Source organism: Triturus cristatus, chromosome 6 (assembly GCF_964204655.1).
Source record: "Triturus cristatus chromosome 6, aTriCri1.1, whole genome shotgun sequence".
NCBI classification, from domain to species: Eukaryota; Metazoa; Chordata; class Amphibia; order Caudata; family Salamandridae; genus Triturus; species Triturus cristatus.
The window spans coordinates 1001937105-1001953632 of NC_140589.1; the positions used below are offsets into that span (position 1 = coordinate 1001937105).

General features: G+C 46.9%; 1 protein-coding gene across 4 annotated transcripts in view; it reads right to left on the bottom strand.

Annotated features, from left to right (window-relative positions):
* Positions 1–16528, bottom strand: part of LOC146820914 (uncharacterized) — a 305904-nt gene that overhangs the window by 123672 nt on the left and 165704 nt on the right. The gene's annotated exons all lie outside the window — the stretch shown is intronic.

Here is a 16528-nt window from a genome sequence, read left to right on the forward strand (position 1 = left end):
ATGTAGGGGGAGTGTGTGGGTGATGTTTGGAGTCGGTATTTACCACCAACTAATAGTTGGTGGTAAATAAAGTATGGATGGTGAAATGCATTTCATAGCACCTACAAGTGTGCAATGCGGCAGACATACATGCCCTTCGGGCATGTATGTGTGCCACATGTGCACACATGGCCGTTTCAGGGGTGCAACAGGGTGTCAATGTGACACCCTGCCACCCTTGCATGTGTTCCCCCCATTACCGAATCGGTATTTACCGATTCGGTAATGAGGCATACCTTCCCATCAATGGTAATTACTGAATTATTCCGAATCGGTAATATTTACCGACCAATTACCTACATATCATTTACCACTTCATAAATACCGAATCGGTAAAATTCGGTATTTATGAAGTGGTAAATGTGTCCCTACCTACATATGGCCCTAAGTCTTTTACATCCCTAGTGGTTTGTATAAGCTAGCAGGTGCCTTCCACGGAATGGTGTGAACAACTGGCTCATTACATCCAGGATAATAGCTCTAATATCTAAGTCAGTCTCCCCCCAGGACAGAGAGAGGACTAGAGTGGACAACAATCAGCAAGCCAATCAAACTCCCAACTAACCCCCTTCCTTAGATAGATTTGATCCTATCTCCCTGAAAGGCTAACTATTCGCTATTAGGAGCCTCAAATCAGGTTGTTCATCCGACCCATGCACCACAAATGTTCTGGCTCTGGGACTAGAGGCTATCAATCCTCTTGCTAACCATCCGTTGACTGCATCGCTCTCATCGGCCATAGTTCCAAAGAAATGAAATAGACTAAAATCATGGCACTGCTAAAGAAATCCTAGGCGGGGTTAGACTCATCTAATTAAAGACCCATTTTGCTACTCTCAAACGTTTTAGAATGACAGGTTAATCAGCATCTATCCCTATACTTGGAAAGCAACAATTTGTTGCATCCAAGTCAATCTGGGTTTCGCCCCAGTTGTAGTACAGAAACTACGCTAGTGGAGGTGGTCGACTTTATCAGGGGTACCCTAGATGCTGGTGGCAAGTCAGTGCTAATCATGCTGGATCTGTCAAAAGCATTCAATATGATTCCCCACTCCACTATTCTGGCTCGCCTCCAGTCTGTCTGGATTAGAGGGCAGGTGTAGAAATGGCTGGCTTCTTTTCTTGAAGATAGGGCTCAAGAGGTGTGGTGTCCTCCTTTCTCAGCCAGACCACGGGACCTCAAGTTGGGAGTGCGTCAGGGCTCTGTTCCGAGCCCTACTCTATTTAACTTATATCTTGCTCCCCTGACATGCCTGGCCCAGACCCTGGGTTCCAAAATAGTCTTATGCTGATGACACCCAGCTGCCGTTTTCACGGGGCAGGGATGAAGCATTTCCTTGTGAAACAAATTTGAAATTGTTTGACATAATTTTTCCAATAGCTATCCTTCCACCAACTGAAGTATAACACAGGAAAGACAGAGCTTCTCTTCTTTAGACTAAGATTGGAGAAGCACTGGCAGGCCTTTTGGCCATAAGATGCTCCCCCACCACTTATCCATACTAATTCTATTTAAAATTAAGGCATTAAATTTGATGGTGAACTCTCCTTTTGTCACAAGTTAATGCAGTAGTAGGGACCTGCTTTGGTAAATTGCATATGGTCAGGAAGGTTTTGCACTTTCTGTCCTTGTCATTTAGGAAATTGGTGATCCAGGTTCTGATAACATCTAGACTGGACTACGGAGATGCGCTGTACCTGGACCTGTCGGACTATTTGATTAGTAGGTTGCAAGTAGTTCAAAATGCAGCCCCTTGAACGGTACTCAGTCTACCTCTGAGAACGCATGTGTCTCTGTTTCTCAGAGAAATGCACTGGCTTCCTGTCAGAAAGAGAATTACTTTTAAGACTTTGTTGCTAATCCATAAAGCCCCTGTATGGCTCAGGCCCAGGGTACCTGAGAGAGAGACTTTGTTTCTATGTCCCTACCAGAAGTATACGCTCAGCCAATCTCTTTTTGGCAAAAAATTCCAGGATCCATAAATCCAGAAAGGGGGCCGGTTCTTCTCTTTTTTGGGATTGTCCCTAGGAATAATGTCCCTCTGGAATTACGATACATTATATCCACCCCCCCTGTTTCGGAAGAAATTAAAAAAATGGCTTTTCTCAAATAACTGTTTCTGTTCTTCTCTGCCTCTCAGCTGTCCACTGCCTATGCAGAGTGCTAGGACACTCTTCAGAATAACAGTGCACTTTAGAAATGCTTTTTACATTACAGGCTCTTATGAAACTGATCCATGCAGAACCTCCACTGTCTCAAAGGATGTTTGTAGAGGGTCTACTGTTGCAGTGCATCTAGTAGAGAAGACAATTTTAAGAAATTCTAACATACAGCCTTTTTTTTCTAGAATAAAGGTCTTTGTGGAGGGGCAGGTCTTCATTAAACCCATTGATGCACACACTTTACATTGTAGAGCGGTCTCAGGAGTCAGGACATATTGTCACACAAAGCCAGCTGAAACAAATTCCACTCTGTTTAGTTTTATTTTAAAAGAGGGCATCATACCTCACTGAACACAATCTACAGCCTATTTAATGGTCAAGGTAGAGAAAACAGTCTGTTAATATATCTTTCAATACACACTCTTTAGCCTGTATAGAGGTGTAAAAAGAAAGGATAGGCCGTTATCGAAAGGATGGATGTGTAGAGAATATGCGCTGTGATGAAAGATGATTGTATGGTGTAACATTTTTCAGTTAACCCTTGTACACACAGACTCAGGGCTGGCTTTAGTGCTGGTGGCGTCCAGTGTGACAATCACTTTTGGCGCCCCCACACCCTATGACTGCCGCCTCAGACTCTCTCACTACCTCTGGGAAAAAGTGACCCTCATCTCTCCAATCATAAGATATTGCTTAACATGGCGTCCCCTTCACAGGGCAGCATCCATTGTGGCCACACCAGTCGCACTGCCCTAAAGCCGGCATGGCACAGACTACATCTTGTATAGAGGTCTTAAAAGAGAGGCCATTTTCACCAAACCCTATTGTGCGCTCCGGTCAGCCACAGTAAAGGTGTTTGAAGAGGAACTAGTTCTTCATTTAACACTTTCACTGTCAGACTTCTCTCTGTAGAAAAGGTCTCAAGAGAGATGCCATGATATGAAAAAGCTTACATGAAACTCACAACATGTATGCCTGGTCATAAACCAAATACAGAACGGCAAAGACCAAAGAGAACATACATCCATATAGTAACCTGAATGCTAATTTATGTATGTGTGGCAATGCTGTCATGGGGAAAATCCTTTTAGGACAAGAACCCTCACTCACAAAAGGGTAACATGCTTCATCATTGTGTTCCCTCCTCACACCGGGATGGCATGATCCATGGTGCGGGCTACAACTCCCCTGAGAGGAGAAGCTGAGGTGTTTTTAAAGGTGAGCGGTGTAATAGGGTCAGTGAGGGACACAGTGCAAAAGTACCAAAAGTGATGGTGAGGAAACCTATCTCCAGGGGGGTCGAATCAATTTTATTCCATGGTCCACTGGGATAGAGTTACAAAGAGGACTAGGGGTTTTAATCAAACATACCCCTATAGGTGGTCAACATGTTCCTTCCCATATATGACCCCAACGGGATTCCGGGGCATTCATCAGGACCTAGAAAAATAGTGACTCTGTGCAAAGTTGTAAAAATAAATTAAAATATACTGGCAACCAAGGTACCAAAGCGGCCGGGGTAGCGATGACCCATGCATATACTGGGTCCACCGTCTCTGAAAAGAATTGTGAGATGAATACAATGAGCATATATATCATCACAGCACATTAAGGGATCTCAAATGGCAACTCAACCTCATCATTGCGTGGTGTCCATTCATGCTCGTAAACAGTTTTAGTGATCTGGTGAGTATCACAACTTAAGGTAGTAACCCATGGCTCTACTACATAACACATCTTACCTAATGAGGGGAATAGTGATGTCCACTCTCAAACCACTGGGTACGTCTTTAAGTGCCCAATTAAAATTTAAAAATGACATAACTATGGATAAATGACATGTCAGGAGATGTATAGCATGTGAATTTGGCAGTGCAAGTTTGTTTTTGCTTTTTTAGTAAATGTCAAGATACATCCAGCTGGGTGCCTAAGGACCCACCCAGCATAACAGGAGATGTACTATAGCTATTGCAGATATTTTCACTTTTGTAGTGAACAATTCCCAGTCCCCCCCAACCCATCCTAAAACAAAAACCAACAGGCAGAGCATATGTAACATTATCACATTTGTGCAATACAGTACCGCCTCCAGTAGCTCGATAGGTCCTACATCTAAGTCCTTCAGCCCATCAAAAAATAATTCCTAAACAAATATAGCAAGTCTGGGTTTGCCAACAAATACGCAGTCAGTGGCACCCAAAAATCTTTAGACCTGGAAGTGGCAGGTAGCTCCTCTGCATATTTCTCTATTTGTTCTTCACAATACACAAGATCTCGAATCCACTTCATCAAAGTGTGGCCCGACTTGGCCCCCCAATGTATTGTGACAGCACGTTGAGCAAACAGAGTAGATATAGCAAAAATACGTCTATTTCATAGTTTGATCTTTGTTACCAGTTCGAGCAGGCACAGTTCGGGTGTACATTCAATCCTTTCAAGTGTCATTTCAGTGAACACCTTCACAACACGCTGCCAAAAAGCAAATATTACAGAACATTCCAATGCCAGGTGCAAGAAGTTAGCCCCATCCTGCCCACATCTAGTGCATCCTCCCTCAGCCCACATTTCAAAGGCTGCACAGGGTGTAATACAACTGATGTAGGTACTTGAAATGTATAATGCGAAGATTACACTTAGCAGTCAGGCACCCCGTCAATTTGCAGCAGGACTCCCAACTTTCCCATGTCAATGAAACCATAAGCTCTTTTTTCCATTTATCAAATGAGGAGGAGTCCGACCAGTCATTTTCACTTTGGTAAGCAATATGTAGTCTAGTGATAAGCCCTCTGCTCCCCCGCTAAAATCGCCTGCAGTGCTTTCAGAATCTTGGGCTCTGTAGGGAACTCAGGGTATAAGGACCATACTGCCAAGCACTGTCTGGAGTACATGAACCCAAGCATTGCATTGTACATTTGACCATCTTGGAAATATGCAAGTGACAAAAAGGAGCCATTCAAATACATACCGCCAAGCTTTGTAACCCCTGAATTCTGTAGTACAGTTAGGGCCCCACATTCCTGCGCCGCAGAGATACCAGGATGTGCGGCAATCGGCATGTCTGGTGAATATATATACTCCATCGGTGCACGTTTAGCAAGGGTATTCCATGCCAAACAGTACACCTGACCGGATTAATCTCCTTCCTGGTGCCATCTTCACCACCCAGCACGATCATAGCAGTTAACGGAGTTGGGTGTGCAGTATCAGCCTCCACAGCTATGTGTAGCAAATATTGTTGTGGGAAATAGCAATAGTGTGCAAATTACGCTTGAGCGCACAGGTAATACAAACGCAGATCAGGCGCCTCAAACCCACCGCGCTCAACTGCAGTGTTAGAGTAGTCCAGATGCATCTAGGCTGCTTTCCAACCCACACCAACGACAGCAGGAAGGACTGCAATGTTTCAAAAAGTGTCACATTCAGCCTTATTGGAATATTCACAAATAAGTAAAGCAGTTTGAGCAAAATAGTCATCTTTACTACAGCGATCCTGTCTGCAAGTGAAAGTGGTAGGTGGGTCCAGCGAGAGACCTGCTCAGTGATTTTAGTAATGACACACCTAAAATTCATGGTCAGAACCGTATCAGGGTGCCTGTGCACCCACATCCCCAAATACTTCACCAGGTCAGTTGACCATGAGAGCGGGGATTTCCGGGCTGTCTCCTGAGTGCAGGCTGTCAGTGAGAAAACCGTGGACTTTTCCCAATTTATTCCCAGCCCGAGTGCTTCTCAAACCCAACAAACTCATGCAGCAGGGCTGGCAGATATGTGGCTGGCTCACGGAAGATAACAGCATATCGTCTGCGTACAAAGAGATAGACAGCGGCAGCAGTCGAAACCCCAGAGAGGCGTCTGCGTGTTTTTGTTGGATTTTATAAGATAACGGCTCAAGTGGCAAAAAGAAGAGCATCAGTGAAAGGGGGCACCCCTTTCTGGTGCCCCTACATATTGAAAATGTATCTGATGCCCTCCCATTAACTCGCAGCCTGGCGACCGGACTAGAGTACAATAGACGCACCTATTTCAGAAAAACAGCGGCATATCCATTCTCTGCAATACAACAAACATGTATACCCATTGTAACGAAGCAAAGGCTTTCGCCGCGTCCAGCAGCACCGATAAAGCAGAAAACTCTGGATCCAAGAGATGTAAAACAGCAAAATTGGTCCGTAAATTATGTACGATCAACCTCTTAGGGGCTAATTTCGACTGGTCAGGAAGGATCAGCTTTGGGACCAGAGATTGTATTCCATTCGCAATTATTTTCACTAGAATTTTAGTGTCAATGTTTATTAAGGACAATGGCCTATACGACTCGAATTTATTCACAGCTTTCTCCGGCTTTAGAAGTGTAACACTAAGAGCCTCCCAGAGGGTAGGAGATAGGGTACCTGTCTCGTATGCTTTGGCAAATACATCTACCAATCTCAGGCCAGATCCTCAATATATGCCTTAGAAAACTCACTGGGCTGCCCAGCCAGCCCCAAAGCTTTACATGTAGGGAGGGACATTATAGCTTCCTTGACATCTCCCACATCAAAGAGCTGAGTCAAGTATTCCTGCTGGCCATTTGGTAGAAACCCAAGAGCGATATCCTCCAGATACCTGGAGACTTTTGCATCGCTCGCTAGTGGTCTAGTCCCATATAATTTGGTGTAAAAGTCAAGGAATACGTTGCTGATTTCCAAAGAGGAGTGACGCACAATAGAGTCCTCATCTAACATCTCAACGATATGTTCCTGTACCTTAGGTAAGGAAAGTGTATGTACCAGCGAGCGGCGTGGCCTGCGACCTTCTCCATAATAACGCGCATTACATCTTCTAGATCTATGAAGAACCTCCTGATCCGCTATTTGATTATGTTCAGAGATCAATTGTCTGATTCAGGCAAGAGTTGCTGGAGAGGGGCTCTGTTCATATTCCTGATCAAGTACAGTAATCTGTACAGCTATCCGCGTATCCTATTCCGGAGATCCTTAAACTCCCGCCTGCGCCCCAATACATTCTCCTCTAATGGTGAATTTAAAGGCTTCCCAGAGTGTGCCTGCACCATCTACTGAGCCCTCATTTTCTGATTTGTTTGTAATGGCTGTACCTATTGTAGCTCCAAAAACTGGGTCTAACATGGAGGACTGCTGTAGCCTCCACTGAAACGGAGGTCTTGCACACTCATGAACGTGCAGCTCTAGCAGTAAGCCAGAATGATCAGAAAGCGTTTTTGCCAAATGTTTGATAGTTACAGTCCAGGGGCAAACCTTCTCGGAAGCTAGCCAGTAGTCCAGTCTGGACCAGGACCCATGCACCGTGGAAACAAATGTACTCTCCCTACTGGCTGGGTTTCAATGTCTCCATATAACTCTAAGACCCTCAGCCTCCATAAGCTCGGACAGCACTTGTACGGCCAACTTCTCCCACCCTGCCCCGTCCACAGAGCGATCCAGTCGAGGATACAGGCATACATTGAAATCACCGTCCCACCGCTAAAGGGAAGGAGGAGGTACACCTCCACACATCATTGAAAAATGTAGGATCATCAATATTAGCCCCATATGTATTCCCCAATAGTATATTTGTGCCTCCCAATTTGCCCAAGACTAGAGCAACTCTCCCCTGCTTGTCTGCTTCAGACCTAAGCAATGTGAATGGGGTGCCTGTCTTGACTAAAGTCATCACATCTCTAGAATAAGAGGAATATGATACTGCTACACGCATCGTAGACCCTCTAGCCCCCACATTTTTCTCCATATATTTGGTGAGCTGCGTTTCCTGGAGAAAAGTGACCTTCACATCCTGCCTATCTAGAAATGTTAACACATTGCGGATCTTTTTTGGGCTGTTGAGCCCACGTACATTCCATGTTAGTAACTTAGCAGTACTACCCGGACCTGTGATAAACCATTATAACAGTAAAAATCTCCCAAACTACCCACATTAGGTCATTGTGTTAACAAAGAGGCTACACCTTTACAGCACAATGTCTGCCGGATCACCTCTGTCAGAAATGGGGGGTCTCTAGTTGGCCAGGGTTTGCACCTTTGTCCAAGTAGGGACCCTTCCTTCTAGTCTGGATAAGGGAGTTACACTCCTAAAATAACCCCTGCTCACCCCCTTGGTAGCTTGGCACGAGCAGTCAGGCTTATCCTATATGAAGTGTGTAAAGCATTTGCAGAAAAAAACACTAATACAGTGAAAACACTACAGACGGACAAAACACCAGGTTTAGAAAAAATATCCAATATTTGATATACTTAAAACAAGACCAAAACAATAAAAATCCACATTACAGTATTTAAAAAGGTATACTCTGCAAGAATACTTGAAAAACACAGTTCGTACGAGTCGGTAGCTCCGACCAGGGCTAACTCGATACTGAAAACAACAATCCAACAGTTTCAGCCGAACGCGTCAGTATGGGCCAGCGAAAGCGCAAACAGACTCGGTAACAGAACCTTTCTCATTGCAGCTGACACGGTATGAGACGGTCATGGCAACCATTGCAGTTGGATTGCTAAATGGAAGCGGTGCAGGGTGCGGTGTCCTCTTGATGCGTTGTAGGTAGGGGCTCAGTGACGATCGTCCAGACAGCATCGGTGAGACCCAAGGCTTATGGTGCAGGGCGAGATGGTGCTCGATGCTGTGCTAGCAGGTTGCAATGCAAGTGACAGAGCCGGTTAGCAGGAGCTGCGTTGGTCGCCCAGAGAGCTGTGTGGGACAAGGTGGTGCATCATGAAACTTATGAGCAGTGCCCCCAGCCACGATGCGGTCACCGGTGTCAAAATCAGCAGCAGTGACGGAGTCGGTGAGACCAGGATGGCGAGGTGAAGCGAGCCGGTGCCGAGTGCAGTGCCCACAGGTCACAGTGCAAACAGCAGTTCTGCGGCGTCAGTCATCATCGTTGGTAAGACCAGGATTGTGGTGCGCCGATGCGGACGGTGCGGTCTGCGCTGGCATTAGGACACAGAGCCAGCGATGGAGTCGGTTGCCTTTCCCTTTTTTTGTGGCAACTGAAACAGCAGTTCCAGAAGTGGTACCCAGAGGTTGGTGAAGGCTTTGCAGTCCCTGAGACTTCAGAACAGGAGGCAAACTCTATTTCAGGCCCTTGGAGATACTCAATAAAGAAATTGCAGTCCAGTCCTCTCACTGCCCAAGACAGAAGCAGCCACTGCAGGCCAACACTGCAAAGCACTCAGCAAAGTGATAGTTCCTCCTCACAGCTTCTCCAGCTCTGCTTCTTGGCAGTTTTCTTGGTCCAAAAGAGTTCTGAAGTTCTGGGGTCTGGGCCCCAATATATATACCACAAAATCCTTTGTTCTCTGGAGGCAGAGAGTGTCTGTGCCCAGTCAGAACCAGCTCTGTCCTCTGAGGTGCAGCTTCCTAGCAGAAGGTGGAGACAGCATTGTCAGAGGCAGACCAGACCCATTCAGGTGAAAGGTAATCCCCCTACTGCTAAATGCAGCCCATGTCTATTCAGCCCATTCCTGACCCATTAAGCCTCTCTCGAACCACTGCTCCTCACCAGCCCCTTTTATGCCAACGCCAGACAGTCAATCCACAAACCCAGCAGAGGTATACTGGATGGCTAAGCAAGAAAATAACTATTTTCTAAAAGTGGTATTTTTAAACACAGAATGTAAAAATCACCTTTACTAAAAGATGCATCTTTAGATTCTGAGCTCAGGCATACTAACATTTCTTTTTCTACCTAGTTCCCAGGGGTAGTTCTATTTATAACATGTTATAAACAAGCTCCCAATTGTGTCCTATGGGGACTATAAGGACATGCCACGCACGTCAGTGCATGTCCTACCTTTCATATACACTGCACCCTGCCAACTGTGGTACCTTGGGCCTACCTTAGGGGTGACTGATATGTAAGAACAGGAAAGGTCAGGGCCTGGCAGGTGGGTACACTTGCAAAGTCAACATGGCACTACCAGACTGCACACAGGCTCTACCATGGCAGGCCTGAGTTACATTTTCAGGGCTACTCATGTGGGTGGCAAAATCAGGGCTGCAGACCCACTAGTAGCATTTGATTTACAGGCCCTGGCATACTCAAAGCACTTTACTAGGAACTGACTAGTAAATCAAATATGCCAATCATGGAAACACCAATCCATAATAACACTTTACAACAGGAGCACCTGCACTTTAACACTGATCAGCAGTGAGAAAGTGTACAGAGACACTAAACCAGTAAAAACAGAGTCCAAACCAAAGCAAAAAAACAGGGGAAACATGCCAAAAGATGCCAAATCTAACACATGTCCCCTCCAGCTGGAAGTAGGGAGAACTACCAACCTCGTGGGAGTTATCTTCACTAAGGCGGAAGAACCTGGATAGACCATCTTCGTTGGCTAGTTCTGTGCCAGGGCGGTGCTCCACCATGAAGTCCATTCCCTGTAGGGCGATGGACCACCTCAAGAGTTTTGGGTTTTGACCCCTCATTTGTATCAACCATCGGAGGGGCCTGTGGTCTGTGTGATCTTGGAAGTAAGTCCCAAACAGGTAGGGTCTAAGCTTCTTCAGTACCCAGACCACAGAAAAGCTTCTTTTTCTATGGCACTCCACCTCTGTTCCCTGGGGAGTAGTCTCTGGCTAAGGAAGACACAGGCTGATCTAGGCCCTCTTCGTTCAGTTGTGAGAGCACTGCTCCCACGCCTAGCTCTGAAGCGTCGGTCTGCAAGACGAATTCCTTGGAGAAGTCGTGTGCCTTGAGCACGGGTGCCGTGCACATGGCTGCCTTCAGGGCATCAACAGCTTTCTGGCAGGACTCAGTCCAGATCACCTTCTTGGGCTGCTTCCTGGAAATCAGCTCTGTTAAGGGGGCAACAAGGGTGCCATAGCCGTTAACAACTATCCTGTAGTACCCGTTGAGGCCTAAAAAGGCTCTCACCTCTGTCTGGGTCTAAGGGGGTTCCCAAGCCAGAATAGTGTCAATCTTGGGCTGTAGGGGCACCACCTGGACTCTTCCTACCTGGTGTCCCAAGTACACCACAGAACCCTGCCCGATCTGGCACTTACTGGCCTTGATCGTGAGGCCTGCCCTCTGCAGAGCCCTCAACACTTCACTGAGGTGCTGCAAGTGTTCTTCCCAGCTCGAACTGAACACTGCGAGGTCATTCAGGTATGCAGCACTAAAATCCCCCAGTCCAGCCAACACCTGGTTGACCAACTTCTGAAAGGTGGCAGGGGCATTCTTCACCCCAAAGGGCATCACCCAGAACTGGTAATGTCCTTCTAGGGTTGATAATGCTGACCTCTCCTTGGCCCCATCAGATAAGGCAATCTGCCAGTACCCAGACGTCAAATCAAACGTGCTGAGGAAATTGCCAGCTCCCAGCCGATCAATGAGCTCATCAGCTCTGGGGATGGAGTGTGCGTCAGTCCTGGTGGCGGCATTGAGCCCATGGTAGTCCACACAAAACCTCAGTTCTGGAGTGGCACCGGGTGCAACAGCCGTCGGGACCAAGACCAATGAGCTGGCCCAAGGACTGTTGGAGGGCTCTTTCACCCCTAACACGAACATCTTAGAGACCTCATTTTTGATGCTGATCTGACCCGGTCAGGCAACCTGTAAATCTTGTGTTTTGCAGGAGGGCTGTCACTGGTGTCCATTTCATGTGTACACTAGTGAGTAACACCTGGGGTCAGAGAGAACAGTGGGGAAAACTGTCCCAACAATTGGTGACAGTCACTCTGCTGCTCTGGGGTCAGTGTAGGGGAGAGGTTCACACCTTCCACTGACCCATCGTGCTCCTTGGTGGACTGTGAAGCAGGCAGTTTGGTTTCTAAAGGCCAGCATGTAACTAAACACATCCTGGGAAGTTTTCCAGGGAGCGGCCTCCCAGCCTTCCTTCACCAAACTCAAAGGTCTTCTCACAGGGTGACCATACAGGAGCTCAAAGGGACTGAACCCAATAGACTTCTGAGGCACCTCCCTGTATGCAAAGAGAAGGCATGGCAAGAGGATGTCCCACTGTCACCTCATGGGTTCTGTTAGACCCTTAATCATGCCCTTCAAGGTTTGGTTGAATCTCTCCACCAAATCATTACCTTGTGGGTAGTAAGGAGTGGTGAACCTGCAGGTTACAGCACACTCCTTCCACATGGATGTCATATACTTCGATATGAAATTGGTCCCAAGGTCAGAAACCACCTCTCTGTGGAAAACCATGCGGGTAAAGATCCCCATTAAGTCCCGGCCCACCACTGGTGCTGTCGTTGTCCTGAGAGAGATTGCCTCCGGGCACCGGGTGGCATCGTCCACAAAGACCAGGATGTACCTGTTGCCCATGGCTGTCTTGGGATCCAGTGGCCCTACAATGTCCATCCCTACCCTTCCAAAAGGGGTTCCAACAACTGGAAAAAGTTGCAGAGGGGCTTTAACCTTCCTCCCACTCTTACCACTTGCCTGGCAAAGCTTGCCAAGACCTGCATTGTCCAGCTGACTGCCTTTGCATTTGGGGCCAGAAAAAGTGGATGAAAAAGTGGATGACAAGCCTGTCAAAGGTCTTGTCCCACCCCAAAGGTCCTGCCAACGGCACATAATCAGCCAGACCCCGTAGGAAGGTCCTGAAGCGCTGGGGTACCACCAGCCCACTGGCTGACCCATGCTCAGTAACTTAAGGCTAGCTGTACAGGAGGCCATTCTCCCTGTAGATCCAGTGTGATTCAGACTGATCAACAGCTGCCTGGTGTGCTGCCTGCTGCTGCAAACCTACTAGAAAAGGGCATTATTTCCGCTCCCTGCAGAATTCTTCCCTGGTGGGACCACCTTCTTGCTGCCAATGGGTCAGCTCAGAGATGACCCCCAGTTCAGCTACCTGCTCCCCTGTAGGTATCGGGGCGTCCTCCTCAAGGTCAGCCTCTTCTCGGTCCATGGGAACCTCAGGGGCCAGTTTTCTGTGGCCCCTGCCCTTTCTCTTGGCAGGGACCTGGGCCACTGTTTCAGGCTCCAAGTCCTTCTGATCAACCTTACTGGCTGCCATTGACCGAGTGGTCATGCATGCCCACTCTGTCAACCCAAGCAACTCCAAGGGAGACCTGAGCTCAACATCCTTCCACAAGGAGTGCTCCAGGTCGTTACCTAGCGGACAATCTAGAGGCATGGTAGGGCTCACAACCACCCTCAAGGGACCTCAGACCCCCCCCCATTCAAAGGGAACCTGCGCCACCATACACTGGCGCTCTGAGTTATCCACAGCAACTACTAGGTGGAATGCCCCAGGGAATACTTGATCCTCAGAGACCAGGTGACACTGGACTTAGGTCACACTGGCTCCAGCATCTCTGAAAGCATCTACCCCTTTCCCATTGATGGTCACCCAGGTGCTGTATTTCTTTGTGTTACGGGGCACCTGGTTCCCTGGGACGATCTCACTGTCCCCTAGTGAGACGAGGGTCATTTCTGCGGGATTCACACCCTCCTGTGGGCACCCCTCATCTCCGAACGCTACACTCGCCAACACCTTGGTCGGTCTACCGGTAGGTGGCTGTGCTCTCTTGTGACACTTGGGGTCCCTCTTCAAGTAACCCACCTGGTCACAGGAAAAGCAGTTCTGGAGGCCAGTCTCTGCAGGCTTTCCTGAAGGGACCACCGCTTTCTTGTCTCCTGGGACATGGGAACCTTTACCCTTGGTACTAGTTTGTGGCTCTTTAGAGAACTCCTGTGTTTTACCCTTGCCCCCCCCCACTTTTCTGCTGGGGACTCTGCCCATCTTTGGATGAGTCCCCCCCAAACGCTTTCTTGTGGACCCTGGTACTCACCCAGCGGTCTGCCTCCATAGCAAGCTTCCTGGGGTCAGTCAGCTTACTATCAACCAAGTGCTGGTGCAGTTCTGCAAAGCATTGACTAGACAATTGCTCCCATGCAATAAAATTGTAGAACCCCTAATAATCTGGTACATTACTGCCCTTCACCCAGCCATCCAGCTACCTGCAGAAAGAATCTACACATTCCAATCAAGTGTTGACATCAGTTTTCTTACTGGACCTAAACTGATCCCTGTTCTTTTCAGGACTGAGACCATACCTGGTGAGAAGGGCCTCCTTCATGTCAGCATAGGTGAGGTTATGCCCCTTACCCAAAGCTATCAAAGTATCCCTCGTTTCTTCTGGGAAAAGAGGCCACAATCCTGCCCGCCCTCCCCAATTCTTGTAAGGGACCCATTTATGTGTATAGATGCCTCATAACCCTGAAACCACCTTTGTGTGTCACCCACCTTCTTGAATTCATTGCCTACATTCTTGGGGATGTGCGCAATTCTGTCTGCCTGCCCTGAAGAATTGCTGCCACCATCTGAGCTGGGTCCACTTCTCTGATCCAGCTCCTTTATCCTGATCTCATGGTTTAACATCATCCTTTTCTCCTTCATGGCTAACTTAAGCTTCTCCATTCCACAGAAACTCTCCTTGCTTTCTGCCTGTTCTCCAGCTCCTCTGGGGACAAGCCACTGCTGCCTGGTTTAGAAGGTGCCACCCCTCCCAAAAGCACATCCATCCTTAGAATAGGTTCCTCTGCATCCATGCCAAGATCCCAAGACAGCTCACTAGCATGTCTGGCTGCTACCCAGGCCCTCAGCGCCTTTTGTAGCTCCTCTTTTCTGATGAGGCCCCTGATTTGGAGTTTGAGATTTTTGCAAATTGCCTTCAATTCCTTCACATTGTAGGTTTCCAACCTCTCCTCCTCAAAGGCCACTTCCAAGGATGCAGCAGATAATGCAATTGATTCAGGCATGTTGTACTGGATAGTTCAAGTTCAAGACCAATGGAAAGACAAAAATAGACCACCAAAAAACAGCATGCGGTACGTAATGGTCTGCAATATGGTTGTAGTGCACACCAATCACTGCAAGTCAAGTATAAACACAAGTCGTAGCCAATAATCAAAATAATAAAGAACTGGTACAGATTTACAATTTGTCGAGACACAAACTTTCACAAGAGGAGACGAGTCTGCTGAGCAAGGGTTTGTCCTTTATTCCAAGTACTCAGCTTAATTTGTTCAGGTTGCATCAAGATCTCTTTGCATTTTTTAGAAAAATTAGACTCAACAAATACATGGCATTAAGAGATCATTTAGAGGAAGATGTAAATTATTCGGGCTGCAAGCCCCTTTCAACTTTTACCCCCACTCTGGATATGGTCGGGCCTGAAGTGGAAATGTTTGAAAAATCTGTTTTGAAGGAGGTAACGAGGATGACCAAATTTGTCCCTAAGGTGACACCGAATCGGACCTATAATGAGAGAAAGGCGCTGTGTGATTTACAACAGAATCAATCTATAACGATCAAACCGTGTGATAAAGCCGGTGGGATAGTTATGATGGACACGGACCACTACACAAACAAAATAGAGACTATGTTACAAGTACTAGAACATTACCAAAATGCTAGGATGTCAGCTCTCACCAGATTAAAAACACAAATAGAGTTGATCACCTCTAAAGCCTTTGCTGACGGGTACATCTGTCAAAAGGAATTAGATATTCTCACTAAGCCAAATACAGTTACCCCAGTCCTCTATGGCATCCCAAAAACGCATAAGAATGTCTTGGATCCACCTCTTATACCGATCATATCGGCCATAAACTGTAGTACTGAACCCTTGTCACAATATGTGGATGCTTTTTTGTGCCCTTTGACTACCCAATATGCATCCTTCTTTAAGGATACTGGCCACATGATAAATACATTAGAACATCAGCCTTTCAATTAACAGACGCAGTTTATGGTGACTTTAGAAATCGAGTCTTTATATACTAACACCCCAGGACCAGGGCATAGAGTCTGTGGCAGCTCTTCTGGCCAGGACACCTGGGGTAAAACCTGATCAATTTATATTAGACTGCCTTGATATTGTCGTGCATCACAACTATTTTCAGTTCCAAGATTACCTATACCAACAAACTAAGGGCACCAGCATGGGCGCATATTGTGCGCCGAGTGTGGCGAATATATATATGGGAGAGTATGAGCATAAACACATTTTCAATGAGGCAGCGCCCTTTTATGAAAACATCACTTATTGTCATAGGTTCATAGATGATATTTTCTTCATCTGGACAGGGATGGAGCTGGATTTACTGGTGTTTGTAGCTTGGCTTAACCATAGTGATGCCAATTTGAGATTCAGGAGCAAATATTCAAAGGATAGGATGGAATTCTTGGATATCTGGATTTTGAGAAGACAAGGGTAAATGGAAGTAAGACTGTATAGAAAACCAACAGCCAAAAACACTATCCTAGAGCATAGTAGCTATCACCCGATACACCAAAAGGATACAATACCCTTTGGTGAATTCCTTAGGGTAAGGAGAAACTGT